Raw genomic sequence first — 12,467 nt, 5'->3', positions numbered from 1 at the left:
TTTTTTTTTTTTGGTTTTGGTTTTGGTTTTTTGAGACAGGGTCTCACTATGTAGTGAGACTGACCTGGAACTCACTATGTAGCTCAGGCTGGTCTTGAACTCACAGCAAACCTCCTGACTCAGCCTCCCAAGTGCTGGGACTACAGGTGTGACCCACCACGCCTGGCAAATTTATCCTTCTTAATGGCTGAGTAGTACTTCATTGTCTAAAAGGAACAACCACATTTTCTTTATCCATTTATCAGTCAATGGGTATTTGGGCTGTACCCAAGATTTAGCTGTTACAAACTGTGCAAACAAATTGTTTAACATCACTGCCCATTCAAGAGATGCACATTAAAACAATGCTGAGATTCTATCTCCCTCTGGAAAGATGGCTGCTATCAAGAAATCAACCAATAACAAAGTCTGGCATGGCTGTGAAGAAAAAGGAGCCCTGCTCTACTGTTGGTGGGAGTATAGATTGGTGGAAATCAGATTGTTTTAATTTTTTTGCCCCAGAATTTTTATTTGAAATGATGCCCCTGAAGTCTTCAACTCAAGAAGCTGGGATTTTAAAAATAAAAACTTAGAAAATTTAAAAAAGATGCCCCTACTTCATTTTATCTATTTTATTTGTTACGTATTGTTATATGTTATTTCTTATAAATTCAAATACTTATACTGTAATTAAATTATTTGCCTATCTGTGGTGAAAGAGCAGTTTACATCTGTGAAGACCAAACCCACAGTCAGAGAGGATATGACTTGTAGTTCCTTGATTTCTCAGTTTCCAGAGACAACCCAGGACTCCAAGACTGGGAATGAGTATCACAGACCCAGCTGCATTACAGATGCCCTTAGTGTAGGTGGTGAGGGAAATCTCAGTCCCCCTTAATCAACTTAGTGGGAATTATGGTGTCTCAGTACCCCAAATTTCTTTCCCCAAGAATCACTGTCCTTGTCAGGGAGTTTTCCTGGTACTATTTTAATGGAACCATCAAATACCCATGTTCTGCTGCCCTGTGTCTTCTGGGAGCAAATAAATCCAGGACACAAATGGAAATTTCATATCCTTAAGATCTATTCCAGAAACTCCTTTCCTAGACCTTGTCTCCAACTTAATTTAGGTGACCTCTGAAATACTTGACCATAACAGTGGGACAAGTTTGACACTTAGGACTGAACAGAACACACACCACAGTGGCAAATACTAGGCAAAATATAATGTCTGCAGTAGTGAGCTTGTGGGGTACAGGTTTCTGAGACTCTTATCAAATAGTTTCTGGAGCTTCCTTTTTCTTTCACTCTATACTCTCGCCAATTAATACAGAGGACAATTCCTTCAGAACTGTGTTGTTTATGGCATTTGGGAACATTTCTGAGGTGTAATTATTTCCAGAAATCAGTGCAACTGCACAGATCCTTTTTTCAGCTACAACCTGTGGACAGAAAAAGAAACAGCAATAATTGTGAGACTTTTAAAAGCAGACATTTTACACATCTCAAATCTTTTTCTCCACATCTACCTATCACTTTAGTTGAAATGAAAAGGCAAGAATTAAAAGGTATGTGATTAATCCATGCAAGAGGTCTATGCCAATTATTGTTGGGTCATGAAGGAGGAAGAGATTTCCTCTGCTTAAGAATGTGCTAAACAAGGAAGGAGGAGTGAGTTGTTTCCCAGGAACCTAAGGAAGTCTACATCCTAAGAGAAATTTTAACTCAGTGTGTAGTGGCAGCCCACTGGCAATAAAAAGAATTAAACTGCTTAGCCAAACTCTGGTTAAAACCCTCAACAAATGAACACCAGATAATGGTGTCCCTCCCTCAGTTCACGGTCTCAAAGATGGCAGCAAACCCTTGGGTAAAGCCTATTCTTTCCTCCCAAAAAATCCTGACTCATCTCCTCTAGCCATTTCTTCTAAGGCTAAACACCTGCAGAAAAGGTCTTGTCAAAGTTGGAACTGTAAATATAAACTCAGCACTGGTGCTCCCTAGAAGACCTACAAGGTGCAAAATGATCCAAGAAAAGGCATTCTTTAGAGAAAGACATTTGCTGCCTAAACCCTTTCCCCATATTCTCACACCTCTAGAAAAAATCCCAATCTCCACTTGATTCTAATTCCTCTCTGGGGAACTCCCTTACTGCTACCTTGGCAGTGTACTGTCATCTACATAAATCCTTGTCTTTTCTTCATTTCTTGTCTGTTGGTAAATTCTTCCTACCACCTGCCTCACTAGCCCTCCATATGCTGCCTCTCACAGCAGAGTGGAGAGAGAAATACATGAGCAGATTGTTGGAAGTGTAAATGGTTCCTTTAGGCTGGGACATAAGATAATAAAGAAGTTCTCTAATCCAGCACACGATCTTCTGATTGCCTGGGCTTCCCCGTCCTGTGTCTTTAGCTTCCACCATTGCCTGCCGCACATATCAGCAATGGGAAAATTAATGGCTTAGTGAAAAATTAACTTGCTCCATCTTAATTCTACCCACTCTAGTTTTTACCACTAGATACTGCACCTGCTACGACTATTGCCTTATAAGGTACCCTATATATTTCTTTTATGCCTATTTTGCTTTTTATTCACACATTTGATAATATCTTGAATATAATCCCATTATCAGAGCCCTTTACTGATATACATTTTTGGATAACGTTTTTAATGTTTGTTTTGTTTTTACCCTTTTTAATCTTCAGAGTACTGGAGTTAAAAGAATCTTCTTACACTTAAATTCTTGTGTATTCTTGAAAATATTTGACACCAAATATTTTCTGTCATTTCTCCCATTCTAGCCTCAATTTAGAAGACTGCTTTAAGGGAAAACACCTTAAGATTTTGACAGTGAAATATATTATAGAAGTAGAATGAGAGTATTAAGCATGTTACCCTGAAGACATATTTGGGGCAAGAATTAGTGTTGGATTAGAATTTAAAGAAACTGATCCTAAAACCGGCTGACCAGGCAGACATTTCCCAGCATTCCTTGGGCCACCGCAAAGGAAATAACAAGACTTCACAGATGGACCACCAGATGGCGCTATGATGCCAATGGGCTGTAAAAGAGCTCTAGCAAGAGCCTGGGAGAACAAACCAGAAGAGGAAAGGGTTAAGAATCTCTCAGGTTTGGATCCAATATTAGGCATATGTTGAGAAATTTTCAGTTAATGCTAGGCTACCGACATGTGTGCAAGAGGTGGAAGGAGGTTCTCTGTAAACTTTAATGAGATTCACAGTTGACGAATTTGGCAGTGTTGCCTTGATGTCAGGACAGGTGCAGAGAGAGGGCCAACAGTCTTACAGGAATGTGGGAAACCACAGGAGTTGGGTTTCCTTTCAACTGAGTGCCTTGCTGCAGCACTCCTCCTTCCCTGTAGGCCTTCTCCATGAGAGAAGTGGGTGATCCTGTCTGAGCCCAGCTGGAAGGAACTCTTCTTGGACAGGGAGAATCTGAAAGGGTAGACAGAGGTGATATCAGTGGCCCATCCACCCTCCTCATAGGGAGGAGCCTCAGAGCTCCAGCTCTCTTTCCAGAAATCACAGCATTTAGAACAGTTTACTTCTCATGGTGACCTGCCATGAGCCCTAAGCTCTTCAGTGCAACTCTTTGTCTCTTGGGAGCAAGTAAGTTCTGGGCTCTGTTGGAAAACCTTGGCATAGGTTTGCAGAATTCCCGCTTCAAATATTTCCTCTGTGGGCACAACCTATGTCTCAGGTCTTGACTTCAACTTGTGCTTCTCTTCCTTACAGGTTTCATGCATGCTGGAATCATCCAGACACCCAGATACTGTATTATACGCACAGGAAAAAAGATGACCCTGGAGTGTTCTCAGAATATGAACAATTATGCAATGTTCTGGTATCGCCAAGATCCAGGACAGGGGCTGAGGCTGCTCCATTACTCAGGAAGTACTTTCAGCACTGCCAAGGGAGATGCTCCAGAAGGGTACAGTGCCACCAGAGACGAGAATGAGCACTTCTCTCTGACTCTGGAGTCAGCCAGCACCAACCAGACCTCCATGTACCTCTGTGCCAGCAGTGAATACACAGCATGGCACAGCCAGCTGCTCACTGAACAAAAAGGACAGTCACAGTGTGAAGGGGGACACGTTTGCCCAAGCTCTGTCTCAATGCAGAGGAAAAGCTGCCCTTTCTGAATCTCTTCCCAGACTTTTCAGCACTGGGGTTTTTACTGGGATCCTTGCTCAGCATGAGCCGCAGTAGGAGCTGAGGCCCATCAGTCTGTGTGCATGCAAGCATGTGTGTGTGTGTGTGTGTGTGTGTGTGTGTGTGTGTGTATGTAAATTCACATAACATAACTGCTATCCCTCTCAATTTGGAATATTCTAACAATTGTTTAAAGGAAGACAGTAGCATTAGACCTGGAGTGAAATAAATGATAGAATTAGAAAAAATAAGGTAAAATCTAAATCTTTACTAAAAATCTGTGGGTACAGTACAGTGTTTTGAGGCCTGTGCAGGTAGATTAAAAGAGGAGCCTCATTGCTTTTTCAAAGCAAAACATTTATCAGTATGTTTTAGATATATAGAGTGATAACATTCATCACAGGGAACTTGTACTTGTATAGGATATAACTTGCTTCTTTTTTTCTATCTTCCTTCCCTTCCATATATACAAAAGCTTTGCTTCTATTTTTCTTCTGTTTCCTCTTTTTTCTTGTCCCTTCTTTCCTTTCCCCTCCCTGCCTTGTTCCCTTTTCATTTGAATATTTTCTCCCCATTTTCAAATGTCTATTGGACATTACATCGACTTGGGTTAAAATTCATGAGTTTTCCATGTGAAATATTACAGAATAGTATCAGTCACTTTATTTTTCACTAGGCCATCTACCTTCATAGCACCTATAGGTAGAAGCCCACACCTGGCAGCAAGGTTTGTTAACATGGGACCCAGGAACTCTAAGACCTTGATGTCTCTACCTGGAAATCACAGGAAATGCAAATACCATGTCTATGCTGTGTCCAAGGGTACCTTTGTGAGGCCGAAAGGGAAGGGAAGAACTGGCTCACTAGGACCATGCAGGTGGAGAGGGGAGCAGGCTAATTGCTTGGCAAAAAATTGGTTCACTAATTGATTAATTCACCTGAATTGATTCAAATTGTTTATCTCTCACAATTATTTTGACATTGGGAAAAAACCAGAAGTCATATAGTGCCAGACCAGTGAATAATGTGGATAAGAACACATTGTAATAGTAGTTTAAGAATTATTTCAAACGTCTTTGAGACTTTTTCAATTTTTCCACTGTTTTCTTTTTGTCTGTATTTTGTTTCATTTAGTAGTCAATCTCCAGCTGTTTCTTGGCAAACTTGTTAGTTTAGTTTACTCTGATGCCAAATTTGGATGTTGTATTATTTCTGTCACTGAAGATTCATTTTGCATTCTTTATATTTTGTTTTGATATATGTTTTCATGTTTGTTTATTTTGTGTGGTAAATTTTAACATAGACTGTATAGAGTAATAAGCATTATTTGTAAATGACTCCCATTTTCTGTAATTTATGTCTTTACTTTGAAATAATAGTATATGGTATAACCAAGGAGAAAATGCTCCGACTAACTTATGGGCAAGAGACAGAGAAAGAGCCAGAGAGGATGGAGTCAAAGATCCTAACCCTAACCCCAAACTCATATCCCCCTAATCCACTCCCTTTCAGTAGGCTCCTCCTTCTGTTTCCATCAGCCCTCAATAATACCAGCAAACTGGGACCCCTTCACCTTCCAAAAGCCCCATTTCTGAACATGTGAAACTTTGTGGGGATATTTCTTCATCTAAACCACTATAGGCTTGCCATAATTCTATACTGCACCCCCTTACTATTCTTGTTTTTTTTGGGGGGGTACCGGGGATTGAACTCGGGTCCTTGTGCTTGCAAGGCAGGCCACTGAACCACTGAGTTAACCCCTTAATATTCTTTGCCACCAAGTCATGTTGCTCATTTTCATAAGGAAAGACTCCAGAGCCAGCATTACTGGGTAGTTCTTATTCACACTAGCCCCAGACAAGGATCAAAGGGGTTGAGTCCCTTAGATTTGGCTGTGAGAGAAGACTGGCATCAAGGTGCTGTGCCTACTAGTAGGGAAAAGTAGCCACTAATGTATTCTAATTAAAAAAAGAGCCATGGGAAGAGACCTGGTATACCAGGTCAGTTGGTTGCCCTAGCTTCCTCTATTCTCTTAACATTGACTTCTACAAGCAAAACAGTCTCAGGAAAAGTAGCCCATATAATCCATTGGAATCAACCTCCAAAATCAGAAAGTGTCTGGAGAGTAAAACATAATCTGTGGAGAATGCTACACACAGGATATTATTATAGGTGATAAATCCTAAACTATGCTGCTCTATGCTGTGAGTTGATAAAGTTGTAGAACTGTTTGGGGCAAATCTTTCCCCCCTAATAATTTACAGACAATACTGGCTGTCTTTGTATCTAATGCTACCTTGGAAATGAAAATATAAACAGAAACTATGGCATAAATCCAGTCATAGAGATGACATGAAGATAGAGTTTAATCGCTGATTTCTCTACTCAGCTGATGGACGGGTGCATGAATTCCAGTGTTGAGATCTGCAAACAATCGGTCAAGAGGAAGGAGAGAGGGACTGGTATCCCGGATGCCAACACTGCAGGAAGCCTCTGGGGGCATGAAAGCAGGGCAGTGGCATCATAGGATAACTCCCAAATCAGGAAAAGTGAGGCTTGCAGGGACTGAGCTGACGCTCAAGACAACTGACCCTGGAGGTCCAGCGCTGCCTGCCACAGCTATACCATAAGCTCTGGGCTCCTTCCCTGGGTTGTGCTTTTACTCCTGGGAGCTGGTGAATCCCACAGACAAGGAGGATATTCCCATTTGGACTTGCCACTTGGCCAGTCCTCCTCTTTCCCCTGGACATGCACCCCAGGCTCTCTCCTGTGCTCATTCTCCATCTGTTTCCCACAGGTCCAGTGGAATCCAGAGTCATCCAGACCCCAAGACACATGATTAGGGCAAGCGGACAGCAAGTGACACTGAGATGCTCCCCTAGGTCTGGGCATCTCAAGGTATCCTGCTGCCAGTAGGCCCTGGGTCAAAGACCCCAGTTTCTGTACAGGTATTTTCAAAATTTGCAGAGGGAAAAAGGCATTGTCTCTGACAGATTTTTAGCTCACCTCTGCCTCTGCGATTAGTGTGAAGGCTTTGGAGCTGGGGGACTTGGCTGTGTATCTTTGTACTGGCAGCAGACGCAGCTCTGCACATTCCTGAGTTCTGTGCACAAACCTCTTACCTTGACCCTGACAGGAAGAATATGTAACCTTCTGAGCAGGCTTTGGTCTGTGAAGAGATGCTTTTAGCTCTTTCAAACACTCTTCCATGTCCTTCCTGCTCAGATCACTCCTAGCCAACAAAGGAGCCCAAATGCGTGGGCTTCCTGAATGTGCACCAAATGTTTCCACTTCTCTACCAGCATTTTCTTATGTATTGTCAAGTCTTGGTTAACTTCATTAGAAGAGTGAGTCCTTAATGTATTAGACTCTTTGTATACAATGGATATTTTAATACATTACAATGACCATGCCAATCAAATATACTCATTCTCCCTTTGCAGATGAAAAAGGTCAAGGGCAATAAGTCATTTAACCAATGGCTCACAGCTTATACGAATCAGAATTGGAAGACAGATTTCTCTGTGTTGATAAACCTGTCTATCTTCAATCATCACCCTCTGTGTCGTAGCCAGTGAGAAAAAGCCCCAGTCCTGGTCTTCTGCATCCCGCTGGGAAGCAGTAGAAAATTCAGAGGCCATCATGGGTCATTACTGTGGCTCTTTCTGGGGAAAGTTGAGGAAAAAGACTCATGAAAATCATCTCATACTGAAATCATTTTAATCACTTTAAAACCGTACATAACTTAAAGGAGGAAATGTTTAATTTTTCTCAGGGTTTCAGTCCATGGTGGGCCTGGCTCCGTTGCTGTAGGCCTGAGGTTGGGCAGGAAGGGCGTGACAGGAATGCTGCTCACCTCCTGACAGCAGCAAGCAGAGAAAAAGCACCGGAACAGACAGACACTCCAAGGACACACTCCAGGGTCCTACTGCCTTCAACTTCGCCCCACCTCCTAACAGAACCTTTAACAGTGAACTCATCAATGGACAAATTGAGAACTTCTATTCTCTTATCTTCTGGAATCAGGTAACTCCTAGGAAGAGACAAGACACCCCTATACCGAATTTATAACTGGATCCCAAGCCTTTCTGAAAGACTAGGTTTCATATCTTCCTATTCCTTTCCTGGGATTGCCTCTTCCTTTGATGTCCTTTCCTCTTAGGGTACTAGAGTCACCCAGACATGGGGCAGCTAATCACTGGCACACTAATTTAAATGCTAGCATTGAAAAGTGATGGAAAAGAAAACAGATGCCATCTCTAATTTGAGACAGAGATTTTCCCAAATACATCTTCTATGCCTGAAGGCATGAGGCTTGAAACCCTACCCTATACCATCAATACCCACTTCCTGGTATAGATTCAATGCAAGAAATGTAGGGCTGTAGCTCACCAGATTCCTACAGCCCACTCCCTGACCTTGGTGCAGGGTATGAGCAGAGATCTTTGCTTGCTTTTTCTCCTTACCCAGATAGGAAAGGCCGGTTGTGACACTGAGTCTCCATTTATAGAATGAGGCCATTATTAGTCCTGACATCGTGAGAGTCATTTGGGTGAAAATAATCAAATACACAATCACTTAGGAAGGCCCACAGGTAGATCATAGCCCTAGATTTGCCTGAATGATTCACATCCATGCTTTAAAATCTAATGCAGTTTTATCTCCTTAGGCAGTGAGGACCGAAAATAGACTGCTTATTTCAAAGAATTGAACCTTAAAAGACTAAAGTTAAAATATCTTCCCTGAGGGTAACATCTCTTTCCATACATTTTCTAAAGCCACACTTGAGAAAGCTGTGACCTGCTGATGAACACTGGAATAGCATTGCCACGGACAAAGTATGGTACATTAACCTGAATTAGAAACAAAGATAAGCTTGAAGAATGTGAGAATTAAACTTAAATCTTATTGAGTTTGGAAATAGGCACTAGAGGATACTCATTTACCTTCCTTTTCCAATAAGGGCATTATTCAAAGCTTGATTTAGAATAAGGAGGCAGAGCCTCATGGTATCAGGCTTTCCAGGGTTGAAACTGTAATAGCTCACGATCAGCACAAGGTGACATCAACATCAAATGTACTGAACTCCATTGTTCACTTTCTCACCAGCCAGTGACCAGAAATGGGCACCAGTAGCTTGAGCTCTTTTATACTACATAATTTAACATCATTGTATTGAAGAAAATGGATCTTTTTAAGGTGTCTTTTGGCTAAAGTCTTTCATTTAGACATAAATTCTGCTACCTGATCAAAGTCTGAATTTCAAGGTCTCGTGTGGTTAAAATGGGCTTTTAATTTAAAAACTCAGTGATGTATAAATAAAATTCTAAAGACCCCCCCACATCCCTCATAATCCCCTTCCACTGGTAAACAACACTCCTGTGTGTGTTGCTACTACCCCTCTTCCCTATGTTCACACAAACTCGTCTACCCAAATACATGTGCAGAAATGGCTGCCTCTACATATTAACCGCCACATACATACCTTTTCTCTTAATTTACCTTTGTCATTATTTTTCCGGATTGCTATAGATCTCTCTTGCTCATATTAGCCGTTTCATGTTGCATAATAGGGTCAACAAATGTATACTTGCTTTGCCAATGTCATCTTACATATTTCTTGGATCACTTCTAAATTCTGCTAGGTCTTTCCTCAAGTGACTGACTAGCTTCTTTGTGTCTCTGAGTTCTCCCAACCTGAGCAACTAGTTGCTTAGTTCACTTTCTCCATCTACCACTTATGATTCCTAGCAGATCTGATGGCCCCAGTCATCCCCCTTACATGACATGACAGGGAGGGAGGAAAGAATAGACATTTATTAAGCCTACCAGAGACTAAAATAGCATCTCAGTTAAGCCTCATACAACATTGTGAGAGGAGTCATCCTTGTCTTACAGATGGGGAGGTAAAGGATCCAAAAGTCAGCAGCTGTGTCTAGGGCCACAGAGACAATTAATAGTGGATTCAGATAATCAGTGATAGTCTGTATGCTTCTATGTGAAATGACATAGGAGGCACTGGGTCATGGAGTTGAAGAGTGGGAGCCAGATATTATTTTTGTTTATCAGCCTTCAAATTGGCACTAGCTCCAGGAGAGTCTGTGTGTGCCTCAGGACAGAGGATAAAAACACCATGGCGTTCGTAGTGGGGAGGTTCTGATCGTGGTTGATTAGTGGCCTGCCACCAGAAGCCCTGAGCTTTAGGAAAATTATTGCTGTCACAAGATGCCATGGAAACACAGATGTGAAAAATTAGGAAAGGGAGCTCTGTGAAAAGTCATCGGTAAAATGAGGGAGGGAGGGGCAAGAGTCAACTAAGTGGTCACTTTGTACATTCAACATATCTTCTTTGGATTGGCAAGGAAGGAGGCAGAGCCCATGGGCAGGAAGAGGATGAAGTTAAGGAACTAGGAAGGGGGCCCACAGGATCTTAAAAACCAAGGATGTCTCAAACCTGTGTCAGTTGTTTGTGAAGCTGTGATATGATCCTTCCCTTTCTCCCAGAAGTTTGTTAGTGTCTCGGGCACCTGAGTGAGTGTTTGTGTAAAAATCCAAGAAAATTGGCTGCATCCAATGTTAACAAAAAGTTCATCTTACTTGGAAATGAGATTATTTCTAATTCCTGGGGATATCTAACCTTCACTGACTTGGCACCCCAATGGTAAGGTAAGAAATGAGGACGGTGGTGGTGACAGGATGTAATCACTCTGAGCTCTACCGTGAAGCATAGCATCTTGAATGTGAAAGAGAGCTCTAAGAAAAAATGGCTCCTATTTTCCTTTTGCCTCTGTCATCCCCAAACCCAACCTTCTTTACCTTCAGTTGCCTTGGAAATGAGGGGAGCTGGAAGGAATCAAGCCTTGCTGCTGGGCTCAGTAGATAGTGGAACCTGGAAAAAGGGTCTTGCGATTGGGTCTACAGCCCACTGACACTAAGAGAAAGACAAGCTCAGAAAAGACATGAGAAGAGAAATCCAGGGAAGGGATGAAGGAATGTTAGAGGAATTGCATGTTGTATTTTTCCCCATGTGATATAGAAATGATTTACCATTAGTTTTGATGGGCTGGTGCTTCAAAGATTAAATGTATTTCACTAGGTTGTTGGCATTTTCAAATATAGGACATCAGCCATTCTTGTGAGTGACCTATTCTAGAAAGTATAGCTATATTAAACATTCTTATAGCAGTTAGGATTAGGGTTGCTTTACACTTAGTACTTATGAGGTGTTCCTGGGTGCCAAAGAGGCAGAGATAGAAGAATCAAGATGAGTTGAGGTAGGGCGATCTAAAATGAATAGTAGGGTTGAGTGAAGAAGAGTTTAGATGTCTGTGTATTGCAAAAACGTGTGATATTGGAATGAAATTGTTCTTGTCAGACCCAAACAAAATTGGAGCCAGGAAATTATGAAAAGGGAGGGCTCATGCCTGCTTGTCTGAGATAGGTACTTTGTCAAGGGCTTTCTAAAGCCTCAAAGGAGATTAGTTTTTATTCTACATATGCCTTATGCTTTGGATACCTCCTACATATGCACAGATTTCTGTAGTGAAGTTTATCTTTAGCATTTTTTAAGACTGCAATAGTTCAGACAAGATTCTGTGGACAGAATACTTACTCAACAAAGCCCCTCCACCAACAATATGCTGCTAATTCTTGGCAATTTCAAAGACCAATGAAGTTTGCATTGAAGTAGCATGTGTGCATTTCTCCCTTTAGGCCTTTAAACACTTCCTCTTGCCTCAATCGCTTTGATATGCAGGTAGTTTACCATGGTATAATTATTCTCACTGTGATGCTCTGTCATTCCCAAATAAATGACTCTTTGGAGAACCTATGTCTGAGTGTTTAGATTGACAGTGTGCAGAGAGGTGAAACCTCAGTTTCTCTCAGTCTCTATGGAAGGAGGGCTAACTCAAAAACCAGGAGACATGATTACACCAAGCAGCTACATCAAAAATGGAGAACTTTCTGGGAAAGTGGCAGATAACAAAAGACTACTAAGTCCTTGAATTTGGAAGATGGTTCGCAGCACCATGGATCTGTGCTGAATGTTAAGTGTTAAACCTAAAACCCTCATTAGAAAGTTGCCCAGGCCTTTCACAGCCCTTAGACATCTGTGAAGGTATCCTCCTGTTCCTTTCCCTTCCCCAACCATCGTCTCAGTCCCCATTCCTATCTCCATCTTTATACCCAGAGACATCTTCAAGCAGCTCAACAATTTAGGCAAATGCCAGAAAAATGGGAAGAATAAGAATTCTTGGAATGCAGCTTATCTCTGAACTTCTCCCGGTGTAAGAGGAAGTTCAGACAGCAGTTGACAG

The 12,467-nt window shown here is 41.7% G+C and overlaps 1 long non-coding RNA gene across 1 annotated transcript in view; it reads left to right on the top strand.

Moving 5' to 3' along the window:
• LOC104850649 overlaps window positions 1–4,365 on the top strand; it is a 6,355-nt gene extending 1,990 nt beyond the window's left edge. Inside the window, exon 4 of the long non-coding RNA XR_777030.1 lies at window positions 3,733–4,365. This is a non-coding gene — a long non-coding RNA (uncharacterized LOC104850649). The remainder of the gene's footprint in view (window positions 1–3,732) is intronic.
• Window positions 4,366–12,467: the final 8,102 nt, after the last annotated feature.

This window comes from Fukomys damarensis, unplaced genomic scaffold (assembly GCF_012274545.1).
Source record: "Fukomys damarensis isolate Sample0158 unplaced genomic scaffold, DMR_v1.0_HiC HiC_scaffold_16, whole genome shotgun sequence".
Taxonomy (NCBI): Eukaryota; Metazoa; Chordata; class Mammalia; order Rodentia; family Bathyergidae; genus Fukomys; species Fukomys damarensis.
Note: the sequence above shows the minus strand (reverse complement) of the source record. Positions and strands in the feature narration are given on the sequence as shown.